Raw genomic sequence first — 14,054 nt, forward strand, 5'->3', positions numbered from 1 at the left:
AGCATCTCCCAGCGAGAGCCTCCTTGGAAACTTCGGTGTGCAAAACTGCTGACATTGTGCATTCTAAGCGGCAGCGACAGATATAATCAAGGCTCTCCCTACTCTTGAAAGAGACCTTGCACCACCTCTGGATGGAGCTGTCACTCATGATTCGCTAGGTATCTTTGACTGAGTTTGTCCACCCTAGTGTTCAGAGAGCCCGCCAGGTGCTGAACCACCAGGGAAATGCACTGACATTCCAGCCATGTCCAGAGACACAGGGCCTCTAGACAAAAGGTCCATGACCCCACCCTGCCCTGTTTGTTGCAGTATCACATGGCGGTGGTGTTGTTCATCAACACCTGCACTAGTCTTTCCTTGAGGGAGGATAGAAAGGCTTTCAGTGCTATCCAGATCGCTAGGAGCTCCAGCAAGTTGATGTGGAGTCTAGATTCCATCAGAGACCAGAGGCCTCTGACCTCATCCTTTCCCAGATGGCCACCCTATCCTAGGACTGACGCATCATTCATGACTGTCAGATCTGGTTGGGGAATGGAGAGTGGTCTTCCGCTGATCCAACTGTGGTTCAGTAGTCACCACTGCAGATCTTTTGTAGTTCATCCGAGACCTAGATCATGTCAGAGACATTCCCTTGATGATGCGCCCACTGGAACTTCAGGTAGCATTGTAGAGCCCCCATATGCCAGCTGACATGTGTCACCAGTAGGACACAAGAGGCCGTGAGTCCCAGCAGCTTCAGAGTCAGTCTCACCGACACTCAGGCTAAAGGCTGAAATATCTGTATTATTGCCTGAACATCCTGGACTCACTAGTCAGTACGAGAACCCCAAAACTGCATCGTCTTCAGAACAGCCCCAATGAAAGGGAGGGTCTGAGGGGGAGTCAGCAGTGACTTCGGCATGTTGACAGTCAACCCCAGGGAGTGAAGGAGGTCTGTTGTAGACTGGAGGTGGGAGACGGCACCCCGGGTTGAGCCTGCCTCCCACAGCCAATCATCGAGATAGGGGAAAACTAGCACCTCTGACCCCTGCAGATGAGCTTCAACCACCAACATGAACTTGGTGGAGACCTGAGTGACACTGGAAAGGCCAAAGCGGAGCACAGTGAACTGAAAGTGCTTGCAGCCTGTCCTGAACTACAAGCAACAGCTGTGGGCAGGTAGGATGGGGTGGGGAGTCTGCATCCTGCAGGTCCAAAGCTGCCACCCAGTACCCTGAGTCAAGGACAGATGACACTTGGGTGAGTGTCTGTATTTTGAATGTCTCCCTCTTAGGGACGAAACTGAGAGAGCACAGGTCTAGGATAAGACGAAGGCCCTAATCCTTGGTGGATACCACACCGACATCTGGCCTCTGCACCCTCTCTATGGTTTCCGTGGCCAAGAGTGCCATCACTTCTCAGCGGAGAAGGGATAGATGGTCCTCCATCAGCCTGACATATGTGGGTGGCATGGGGAGAGGGGAGGGAGTAGCCCCTTCGGACAATCTGCAGGACCCACCGGACTGATGTCATGGGCCACCAGTGGGGCTGGTGGTGGTGGATCCTGGCTGCCACTGGATGCCCAAGACGGTACAAGGGAACCCTAAAGAGGTGTGGAGGCTGCGGCTGCCCGGGGGTGGTGGACGGGGTCTGACGCTACCGCATTCTTAGCCATGCAGAAGCTGTGATGCTTGTGCACCATCCGACTATCCCTGAAATGCCCAGCGCTGAGACTGCCCTGTCTCTGAAGATGGCTAACAAATTGCTTCTAAAAATATAGGCTGTGTTGAAAATTTAAAACAAAAACACTGATGTGTTTAATTAAATATTATTGCACGTGCTCACATTTAGGTAGCAACATGTTTCTTTTTCCTACTGTTGTATTTGAATGTATCTTTCATGAGCTGGTTGAGTTTGCCTGCTTTACTGTCGATGGATAACTGCGCGAAAGAATGAGGCAGTGTGTGAATGAATGGATGGATGAATGCACGGTGAGTGACAGCGCGTATGTACGATGTCTGAGTGGTCAACGAAAAAGAGAATTTGCAAGAATGTTTTCTAAACAAGCCATGTGAGATTTCAGTTCCACACACGCCTACTTTGAATCACGAGGCGCTTTAGAACTGAGGACTGAGTTGCAAGACATTCTGCACATTCTAAAATGAAAAACAGTGCAAATATTGTGTGATGCAGAAATGTGTTCTTCAACATGTAAATATTAAGCCTAGAACTGTATCCTATGTGTTTGTGTTAAAAGCCCCCTTCACACGTGATTGACAGTCCATGCCCCTCATCCCACCCTCTACGGAGCCTCCCTGGCATGTGTTGGATGACTCCTGACAGGCGTGTGAGTACATGGTGGAGGGGCTCACAGGGGTCTTTGTGCTTCACGGACCCCCCTGCCGCCTAGCCTCAAGGGCCCTGACGCTCCTCATGACTGCTGGGCCAGGGTCACGGTGTGACAGGGACGGCTGGAGGAGGGGGGGCAAGGAATGCGCCCCCAGCCCGGGGAGAGAGACAGGAAGAGGGGACCGGTCTGTGCTATACATGACCCGAGAGAGCTCTGGGGAACACAGCAGCTGAAGGACGGAGAGGGTAAATAGAATCAGAAAGAGTGGATGATGGTTAGATAGATAGAGAGATAGATAGATAGATAGATAGATAGATAGATAGATAGATAGATAGATAGATAGATAGATAGATAGATAGATAGATAGATAGATAGACGGGTTTGTGTGTGAGGGATGGGTAGATGGATGGATAGATAGATAGATAGATAGATAGATAGATAGATAGATAGATAGATAGATAGATAGATAGATGTGTGGGTGGATGGACAGATGATGGATAGATAGATAGATAGATAGATAGATAGATAGATAGATAGATAGATAGATAGATGTGTGAGGGATGGGTAGATGGATGGATAGATAGATAGATAGATAGATAGATAGATAGATAGATAGATCTGTAACTGCACATACAAGTTGAAAATCAGTTGAATGGAATGCACCCAGAGCCATTCTCATTCATTTTACATCATTCAGGTTCAAATTTGGACACTGTTCTAGCCAAGTTGTAGAATTGCAATAAAGTTAATGCTTATAATGTCTATTAAGAACATCATTAGACTGAGAATATTAGCAAGAAACACCTTTATTAGGTGTACGCGTGGAACAGCGGTGAACACACATTCCTAAGTGTTTCATCTGAAAACCTCAAGCCTGCTTGGGAGCCAGTCTATGGCTTTAAGTGATGGAGTAATTTAAGGCTTCTTGGCGACAACGGTTTATTCTTTTTTGGAGGTGATGTGAGGGTGTTATCAGGTGTGTTCCGGACTGAAGCACTATAAATATACATCACTATTCCCAACTGCGCCGAAAGTGATTTCCCTTCGGTGACTGCCTGGTTGGACACACACTGATCCACAAACGGCCCTTTGCAGTTCCACCAAACGCACTGCGGAGTGGATGTTCTGCCTGCATTTATGTGAGCGGAGTCCTGCGCCCCAACTGCAGAGTCCCCACACATGGAAGTCTGGGTTCATGTGAGAGACACAGGGGTTCTGGGGGGAAAAGTGTCAAAAATCCTACCAAAGGGGCTGAGGTTAGGGTAAGGGGTGGTTTAGGAAGGGAAACCACCCACTCACACAAGAGTGGGCATGTTCCGTTACTCCGGGGGAGGAGACATGTAACCTTACACTTATTGGGTAACTTTGTGAGTAACAAAAGTATTAGACTTCCTCCAATGTGTAAACTTACCCATCAGTATAAGTTACCTTTGAGGCTCACAGTAACAGACATCTGCTGAGCTCACATTAACTCACCGCGGCCTCACAGCGTCAGACTGTGCATTTCACACCCGTCCATTTCCGTGCCTTTTTCATGGACGGTGCGGGCGTTATATGTTATAAGTATTTGATGAAGGTGAAAGGCTAACAAAAAATGCAGTTTTTTTAATTTTTAGCCACACCTGTGGCTGCGCCCCCACACTCCCTGCCCCTGCCCCCCGTGCACCGGGGTCCCGGTTCCCATTCTTTCTGGGCACTTCAGGCGATCTCCAGAAACACATGGCTCTTGGCAGTTCACCTCTACAAGCCAGTGGGGGCCGGGGACCCCAGTGTGCAGCGTGCAGGAGGGGGTGAGAGGGGGTGTGTGGAGCATCTCAGGAGGGGGTCCGCACACAGGACGATGCACACAGACCGCACCTATGGGGTGGGGGTGGCCGCCGAGTTTAGCTGTGGAATGTGCAGAATTAATGAATACCTGCTCTGTCAGTGCGCTATCAGTGCGCTATCAGTGCGCTCAGCACGCGCACGCATTGTCCACTCCAGGGGTCAGTCTCGCCCACAGATAACATCATTGTGGATTTCCATTAACTCACAGAGGTCAAAGGGCTCCTTTCCAGCTGACCTTTGTACGTGGTTCGCAGTGACTGGTGGGGGTGGTTGGGGTGTACCCTGCCCCCCGCCTCCTGTAGGTCGGGCCTGCTTTACGCAGACTTTCTAAGCTCATGGCCGGCCGTAAGTGATTAGAGTGAACCCAAACATTCACGCTTTAGGCGTGTAAAGACGACGCCATATCACGCACCCTGTGATGACACTGTGCGCAGGAGCCCTACGGTCTCAGGATAAGGGCCCGCGGCGCCCTGGCTGCACCTGTGCCCAAGGAGGCCAGCAGGTGCCCGGTGTCCCTGGCACGCCTCAGTGGTCCCTGCGTCCTGGCGCGCACCGGGCATTCCTTGGCAAGGGGCACTGGGGCTCCGCGAGGTACATTCCCGTCACACTGCGGACTTCTCTTTCAACTTGTCAGGCAACAGGTGTGTCACTGCTTCAGTGGAGCCATAGCTGGCCGCTAGCAAGGGCTGGCAAACCCTGGCAAAGCCAATAGGCCTCACCCTCTCACCTGAGCTCTGACTCACGAGCTAGGCCATGCCAGCTGCCGTGTAAAGTGACTGAATAAAATGCCTCCTGTGTACACGCTGCACCCCTGAGGTAAATGAATGGCGAGAATGTGTGCCTTTCGGGTGTAAAATTGTCCCTCGTGCTTTCTAAAAGAGGGGAAGGATTCACCTACACACCCAATACGAATGCCACATAGAAATACAGGAGCCCGGGGAGGTCCAGCGTCTTGAGTATTGACTCCCTGCCCATAGGAGCGAGGGGTGTGTCTAGCAGGGTAATGACTGCTGCCCGAGACTAGTGCCCTGCCAGGGTTGCCATCTAATAAGTCAACCTCTGGACAGTAAATATTGACCCCAAGGTAACAGAAGGTCTCATGAGCCCACTGGAGACGCCTTCCGTCTAAATCCATCTGGGGTGGAAAACTCGTTCCCGCAAAGTAAAGGTAAGAAATAGTAAATATAACTGACCAGCGCCAGCTCAATGGCTGATCTGGAGGCTGTGGCATCACCGTGGACCAAGGAGGACTTCATCCCCTTTTTGGTTCTCTTCAGCCTTCCTGGAAGGAGGAAAGATACAGGAGACGCTGATGCGTACTAAGTAGTACTCACTACAAAGGGGCATTTCACGAGCAGCCAAAACTGTACCCTAACTGACTAATTATATTCCTTCTTTCTCCTCCACCCTAAAAATGAAATAGTTCCCTGTCCTGCACATTGCTTCAAGGTGCTACTGCCCTCACTCACTTCATGCATTACAGCCACTCGGATACTCTGAGCTGTGGGTGAAGCCAGGCTTCCTGTGTGTACTGCGCCCCCCAGAGAGGAAGACTGTCCCAGCGACTGAGTCAAGAAGTGATGGATGAATGCCACCACCCTTGATACCTGTCCGTGCCCTTGAAATCCTGCACCTCAGCCCAAGCATGCTGGGCTCACGAGGAACTGAATCCGGCAGTGTGATTCACCAAATGTCCACTCCACTCCTTTCCCCATCCTCCAGCATTACAACCTCCCTGTCCCACTCCCCTCCTGGACCATATGCACTCCCCAAAAGGTATCACGAACCCTAACGTAGTGCCTAGACAGTGGACACCGACACTGGTGCAAAAAGTGCATTTATTTACATGTAGTGGAGGCCGGAGACAATAGTAAATGGAGGGGCGAGGAAACTGGCACGAGAGACACAGCAGTGCCTTTAGGCTCAGGGCCAAAGCTCTCAGGCATGGCTTGGTATAAACAGTGTTTATAAAGGGCTGAGATCCCAGGAGTTCAGGCTGAAGGCAGCGCGAGCCTCTCCCAGTGCCCGTCAGTGGGTCAAACACGTGTCACTGCCGACGCGAGCAAAATGAAACGCTCGACTCTCATGCTATAAACAGTCACTAAATCACTGTCATGCATGATGTTGACATTTTTAAGTTAAACTTTAAATTCAACTCTAAAACGTTAATGTAATGCATGTTAGCCATTTAGGGCCAGATGTAGCAATCTACAATTTTGCGACTTACAAATTGCGAGTCAGACCGACTCGCAATTTGCAACTCGCAAAATTGTATGCAGAAAGGTGTCTCAGACACCGTCTGCGACTCGCAATGGGGTCGCAAAGACCCACCTCATGAATATTAATGAGGTGGGTCGCATTTTGCGACCCCATAGCGAGTCTGGGCACTCACGGGGATGGTGGCCTGCTGGAGACAGCAGACCACCATGTCCGTGACTGCTTTGTGAATAAAGCAGTTTTTTTTCTTTTTGCAGCCCGTTTTCCTTAAAGGAAAACAAATTGCAAAAAGAAAAACTTCCGAAACCATTTGGTTTCGTTTTTTTCAGAGTAGGCAGTGGTCCATAGGACCACTGCCTGCTCTGAAAAAACATTTTTATCGGCATTCACAAAGAGGAAGGGGTCCCAGGGGGACCCCTTCCCTTTTGCGAATGAGTTACCACCCACTTCAAGTGGGTGGTAACTGCGAGTTGGTTTGCGACCGCATTCGCAGTCACAAAGCAACTCAGCATGGCAATGCGGTCGCAAATAGGAAGGGAACACCCCTTCCTATTTGCGAGTCGCATCCTCAAATTGCGAATCAGTACCGACTCGCAATTTGAGGTTGTGCATCGCGTTCGGCCTTTTGCGTGTCACAAACTGCGCTTTTCGCAGTTTGCGACATGCAAAAGGCTTCCTACATCTGGCCCTAAGTAACTGTTTATAATGTTTCAATATGTGAAATAAAAATTGACTGGAGCGGGCTGGCTTAGCGCTCTTTGAGACACTGGGTGCCTTCTCTCCACCTGGCTGTCTAAGGCAGTTTAGGTTGCAGAGGTTTAAAGGGGGCGTGTCAAGCTATCCGTTGGTCGCAAGACAGCCGGCCAAAGTGACATGCACACTTTACCCTGCAGTCAGCAGTCCTCTCTGCTACCAACTTGCAGCAATGGCCCCACCCTCACAGCCTGCGCTGGCAGAGGAAAACATAAAATGGTAATAAACCGAGTTTATTACCATTTTATTTTTCACTTATGTTGCACCAGCAGCGTTGCAACCCTTCTCTGCTCATATGGAGACACCTCTGCTGTTTATGTAAGTGAAAGCAACTTGTGAGAACTCTGAAAAGAACTGTGTTCACTGCTAAGATGGTGACACAGACATAAATAAATGTACGTTTTGCACCAACAGTCACCACTGTGTATTTATAGTTAGGTCAGATTTCCCACAGGAAGAGCATTTTTTTGAATTTTTAAAAATAAAGGGTGGAAGGGAGGCCAAAACTCTGTTTTCCATGTTAATTCATATATGAACGTTTGCGAAGCGAATCGCTACAGAAAAATACTGAACTCAATTACACAACATTTGTCAGAGAATTAGAACTTTATTCAGAAAGTGTACTTTTCGTTATTTGGAGAAAATCTGCCCAGCTCCTTTTGAGAAATTTGTGTTTAGAGAGGTAATTGGGTGGTCATTAAGGGGTTCAAATTATAGTGATAGCTGGACAGCAGGTTCTGCGGAGTGTCAGTCTTACTGTAAATTAAAAAAATAAGTTCCTCTGATTGGCAGACAGACTTTTTCTCATGCCTGCGTTTAAGGTAACATGAGCCTGGCGTCATTCCTGCAGTACCAATCAATGTTATTGACGAGCCACAACTTTAACAATAATGTTGCTGCTGCAATTACAGGACAACAGGACATGTGTCGAAAAGTCATTTGTTTTTTAAAATATAAAGTGGCATGGAATGGGAACCCTGACCCACATGGCACTTGCAAGACATTCATACAGACCAAAAACAATAAAAGAAAAAGGTTTGTGACACTGGTACTGTGGTAGCACGGCCCTCCCATGAGGTACTACGGGAACTGTCACACAAGCGGCACCCAAGTAGACCCGCAAGCTTCTATAAATTAAGCTTGCACCGTTCCGCAGCACCATGAAGGTTCTGCTTGAGCAACAGTACTGTGGGAGAACCATGATAGCACAAAAAAAATTGAAAAATAAATACAAATGTATGGTTGTTGTATTTGGGATTGGCAGCCCATATAGGTTGGGTGCAGGGCTTGGTCGCCGGCCAAGCCCTGCAGCCATCCCCACATTGCGTACAGCTAAATGCCATGCTTGGCAGGTGGGTTAGCAAGCCAGAGGGCACTGGTTTCAGGACGAGGCCTTGTGGACAACAATAAGCAATGAGTTGCTGACGGCCATGCGTGTGTACCAGTGGGGGGCTGTCCTCCTTTGGGCAGTGGCAGCAGGACTCAGCTGCAGGCCAGCCCTGAGGCAACCCGCCCACTACACATGATCAAAGCCCATGCGAGGTGGAGGTTTAGCCACCTGTGAGGATCTTTGGTGCCGGTCCTGGTCAGAGGCAAGGCCCTTTGGATAACCCACTGCTATGCATGGCCAAAAGCTGTGCTCAGCAGTGCAGTTGGCCAAATCTGATAAAAAAAACTAAAACAACTGACTTAGCAAAGAGTTAAAGTGATGTTGTAATAAGGTGTGGTAATAATATTTTAACTTGTGAGAAAACTCTAGAAATTCACTGAAGAAAACAGGTGTAAAATCTCGGTGGCCTTCCCCCAACCTTCCGCCTGCCTCCCTCCATTCTGATCTCATTTAGCTGGTTCTAGAACTTCTGCTAACCAAGGCTAAAGTGTCTGTGCTCTCTCCCCTAAACATGGGAACATTGGCTCATACCCAATTGGCATATTTAATTTACATATAAGCCCCTAGTAAAGTGCACTAGATGTGCCCAGGGCCTGTAACTTATGCTACTAGTGGGCCTGCAGCACTGATTGTGCCACCCATATAAGTAGCCCTTTAACAATGTCTCAGGCCTACCTCAAGGCCTGTGTGTGCACTTTTACTGCGACTTCGACTTGGCATTTAAAAGTACTCGCCAAGCCTTAAATTTCCCTTTTCTTACACGTCACCTCTAAGGTAGGCCCTTGGTAACCCATGGGGCAGGGTGCCAAGTAAGTAAAAGACAGGACATGTGCTCACAAGTTTTGCATGTCCTGGTAGTGAACAGCTGCCACAGTCGGTTTTCACTACTGTGAAGTCTTTTCCTCTCAGAAGCCAGCATTCGAAAGTCCCTTATTTACTTTTAAGTAATACATTCTGATCTGAAAGAAGTAGACGGTTTGGTATCTTTGGAATAGTATTGAGAAATCCTACTCACTGGTGAAGTTAGATTCTACATTACTATTTCAGAAATGCCACTTTTAGAAAGTATGAAACAAGGGGAAATGCCAACGTTGACTCATCACTATGTTGTATTTAAGTGGGGGAACGAAAAATGAATTGACGTTCCCACTGTTTTATTAAACTATATCATTAAAATAGAAAAATTATATTCAACAATAATGTCACCCACAAAAGACCAACAGTAAATATACAGTTTTTAGAGAAAATTCAAAAATATTGTTGGCACCACAAAAACATCACATATACAATGAGCACACCCTGATTAAACTTGGTATCCAGGTTCTGAACAAGTTCTTAAACAAAGACAAGAAAAGACCCTAATATTTCAAATTCATTTGAAGCTCTTAATTATGGAGCCTAGTCCAAGGCACACAATTCTCAGTAATACTTGTGGCAAATAAGAGGGGTGCTGTGTATTTCAGAACATCAATTCTAATTATTCATGTTAGCCCAATACCCTTCACTTTGCTCGGTGGGTGTTCTCTATGGTGAGCCTTACAGTCTGTCGCCAATCCACGTCTGGTTGACAGCTCCACTTGTGCATTCCACCCAGCCAGCCATAAACACAGGACACTCAGCTGCGTCTGCATGCATCTGCAAACAGATGGGTTTGCCTGGGCAGGAACAGTTGAGGGGCTCTCTCTTACACTTCAAAGGCCAGTGGCGTGCCCTCGCACAAAGTGATACCCCCCCCACACAGGGCTGCTGGCAGAGAGAGCTGGGCTGAAAGGGAAATGTGTGCACTTCAAAAACAGTCTTTGAGGTTTCCCCCACTTCACTTCAAAGGCACTTTTAACAATATATACTGGGTGTTTGACCCCACCAAATTAGACACTTCTGGATCTACAACTGGACTCTGTCGGAGGGACTGCCTGGCTGCCCAAAGGATTCATTTGCACTGTTTGCTTGAAGGACTGCTGCCCTACTTGTTGCCCGGCTGCCTGCTGGCCCCTGACTTTGCCGGAAGGACTTTGCATTCCACCCAAGTGCTTTCCATGCGCTTGGATTGAGCTTGGTTCCTGTTCTGAGGTCTCAGGGCCACAAACAATTCACCAAAGAGAAGAAACTCCCTGTGCGTCAGGAAATTTATGCAAAGCCTCCAGAAATTGACACATTGCCTGCCTTGCAGCTGAAAAATCATAGCATCGCCTACCCAATCAACCCAGCACCTGCTCTTTCTTAGCAGCTGTAGGAAAGTACCATCTTTCTTGGCATTTTACCCCCAATTTCTGCCTGTTTGTCAGTGTGTTTTTACTGTCGCATTGGGATAATGCTAGTCAGGACCCCAGTGCTCATAGTTGTGGCCTATATGTCAGTATGTTTTATAGTGTTGTCAGAATGCTTGACTGTGTCACTGGACTGTGTCCAGAAGCTGCTAACAAGAACTCCAGTGCTCATGCTCTCTATGTTTTATAAATTAGTCACTGTAGCCTAGTGACTCCATATTCCACTCTAAGTTGGCACACTGAACCCCACCTTATAAGTCCCTAGTATATGGTACCTAGCTTCCCCCGGCATTGGGGTTCCAGGAGACCCTTATGGGCTGCAGCATTTCTTTTGCCACCCATAAGGAGCTCATACAAACACTCCTTCAGGACTGCAATTGCAGTCTGAGTGAAATAGTGTAAGCACTATTTCACAGCCATTTTCACTGCACCAGGTAACTTATAGGTCACCTATATGTCTAACCTTCAGTTCCTGAAGGCTAGGTGCAAAGTTACTGTGTCGGAAGGTACCCCTGCACTAGCAGAGGAGCACCCACGTTGTCTAGGACCAATTTCCCAGACTTTGTGAGTGTGAGGAACATTTTTAGCGTGCACTACATATAGGTCAATACATATATGTAGCTTCACAATGGTAACCCCGAATATGGCCATGTGAGGTGTCCACGATTGTGAAATAGTAGCCCCAATCCAATTCTGGTATTGGGGGGCCAATTCCATGCACCCTGGGGGCTCCACCATGGACCCCCAGTACTGCCAAACCAGGTCTCTGAGGTTTCAACTGCAGCCCCAACTGCTGCCACCTCACAGACAGGTTTCTGCCCTCCTGGGGATTGAGCAGCTCAATCCCCGGAAATCAGACCAAAGCATTTCCTTGGGGACAGGGTTGTTACACCCTCTCTGTTTGGAAATAGGTGTTACAGGCATAGGAGGGGTAGCTTCCCACAGCCCCTGGAAGTGCTTTGAAGGGCACAAACGGCGCCCTCTTTGCATAATCCAGTCTACACCAGTTCAGGGACCCCCAGTCCCTACTCTGGCACGAAACTGAACAGAGGAAAGGGGAGTGACCACTCCCCTGTCCATCACCACCCCAGGGGTGGTGCTCAGAGCTCCTCCAGAGGGTGCCTGCAGGTGATGTCAGAGCCCTCCCCTGAGATATTTTTAGTATTTGTGTCACCAAAATTAAGTACCATAGAGACTATACTCCCTTAGAAAGTAAGTAATACACAAATTATATACACTAGTATGCAGAAATAGGCATAAAACAGTTAGAAAACAGTGCAAATAGTGAAAATCACAATAGTTAGAAATGGTCCTGGGGCAACACAAACCATACACTAAAAAAGTGGAATCCGAATGTCGGTTACCCACCTAGGCAAGTGTAGTGTGTAGAGGTTCACTGGGAGTACTAGAAAACACCAAAGGTAATGACTAGAATACACCCCAGTGCACAGGAAAGCAGGAGTAAAACACAGTAACTTTCCCAGAACACACAGAAACACAAGGAAGAAGATTATGCAAGAACCAGAAGAGACTGCAAGACATCAACAGTGGATCCTTGGACCTGAAGACACATGGAAGAAGGGGACCAAGTCCAAGAAGCACAGAAGAGTTCAGGGAGAACAGGAGCCCCTGCTAAACCCAATGAAGGTGCATAAGAAGAACCACTGGTGAAGAAGAACAGTCAGTACTACACCCAAGAAGACAGATTCGGGTTCCTGGTTAGTGCAGATGGTGTCCCACGCCAGATGTAGGATTGCTGCCTGGTTTGCATTGCTGAAGTCTGCCAACAAGCCTTGGCACGCGCAAAGCTCGCGGTTAGCGGAAACTGAGCTGCCCGGTTCCAAGAAGGACCAGGTGGACTCTACCCAGGAGGGAGAGTCAGTGGGGGCTCTTAGCAACTCATAGAGCCCACAGAAGACCAGGCAGCGTGCACAAGAGTCCCACAGCACGGGGACAAAGGAGGTGCAAAAGGAGGCCCATGAAGCAGTACAACAAAGGCTCCCATGCTGCTGAAGGACCACTCAGGAAGATGTGCGTCACAGGACAGAGTGCTGGGGGCCGGAACTGCATAGTGCATGAAGAGCTTTGTGAAGGATGCCAACAAGCCTTGGCAACTGCAAAACATGCAATGCACGGGGGTACTGTCTTGCGTGGGAAAGCAAGCTCTTACCTCCATCAAAGTTGGACAGTAGGACGGCAGAACCGTCGGGACCACTTCAGTCCACCACCCATGATGCAGGATATTGGGGTATGATTCCAACATGTTTGATACCAAACATGCCTACATTTGGAGTTACCAATATGTAGCTGGACATAGGCAGTGACCTATGTCCAGTACACGCGTAAAATGGAGTCCGAGCACTCACGAAGTCCGGGAAAATGGGCCTGGAGTTCATGTGGCACCTCTACTAGTGCAGGGGTGCCCTCACACACAGGTACTTTGCACCCTGCCCTCTGGGCTAGAGGGCCTACCACAGGGGTAATTTATAAGAGGACTGGTGTAGTGGAAAGTGGCAGTGAAAGGGTGCTTGCACCTTTTCACACAGGCTGCAATGGCTGTCCTGCAGAAACCTTTGTATGGGCTCCCTATGGGTGGCAAAATATATGCTGCAGCCCATAGAGATCCCCTGGAACCCCAATGCCCTGGGTACCTAGGTACCATGAACTACGGACTTATGAGGGGGCACCGGTATGCCAACTGTGGGTGAAATACAGACTTTTGGGAGAGAGAGCATAACCACTGGGGTTCTGATTAGCAGGATCACAGTGAACACAGTCAAACACATTGGCATCAGAGAGAAAAAGGGGGTAACCATGCCAAGAAAGAGGGTACTTTCCTAAAGAAAGATCTTGTCGTAGTTTGACTCTTGCTCTAGGCAAGACTGCTGGTTTAAGGATGACAGCACTTATTTTTGTAGATTACTAGGCCAGTCCTACAAAAAGTCACAACTGTCGTCCCAACACTCCCGGCTCACAAGCAGTACCTCACCTAAAACCCAAACAGTAAAAGGTGATTTGGGGCAGCCTTCATGCATGGACTCAAGAGTGTGACATCTCAGGGAGGTCGTGGTTAAACTCAGATTATCCTTTCTCACATGAACAACAAGTCTCAAACAAACACAGACAGTGAAAGAGATGCAGTAAAGTTTTCAATAGGTTTTATTAGCAAGACTGCAATTTACAATAAATTGCATGGGCTGCAATGATTAGGATAATGAATAATGCAAGGAAAACAATGGTCAAAACAAGAGTCATGGATACAAAGACCCTC

Source organism: Pleurodeles waltl, chromosome 11 (genome assembly GCF_031143425.1).
Source record: "Pleurodeles waltl isolate 20211129_DDA chromosome 11, aPleWal1.hap1.20221129, whole genome shotgun sequence".
NCBI lineage: Eukaryota > Metazoa > Chordata > Amphibia > Caudata > Salamandridae > Pleurodeles > Pleurodeles waltl.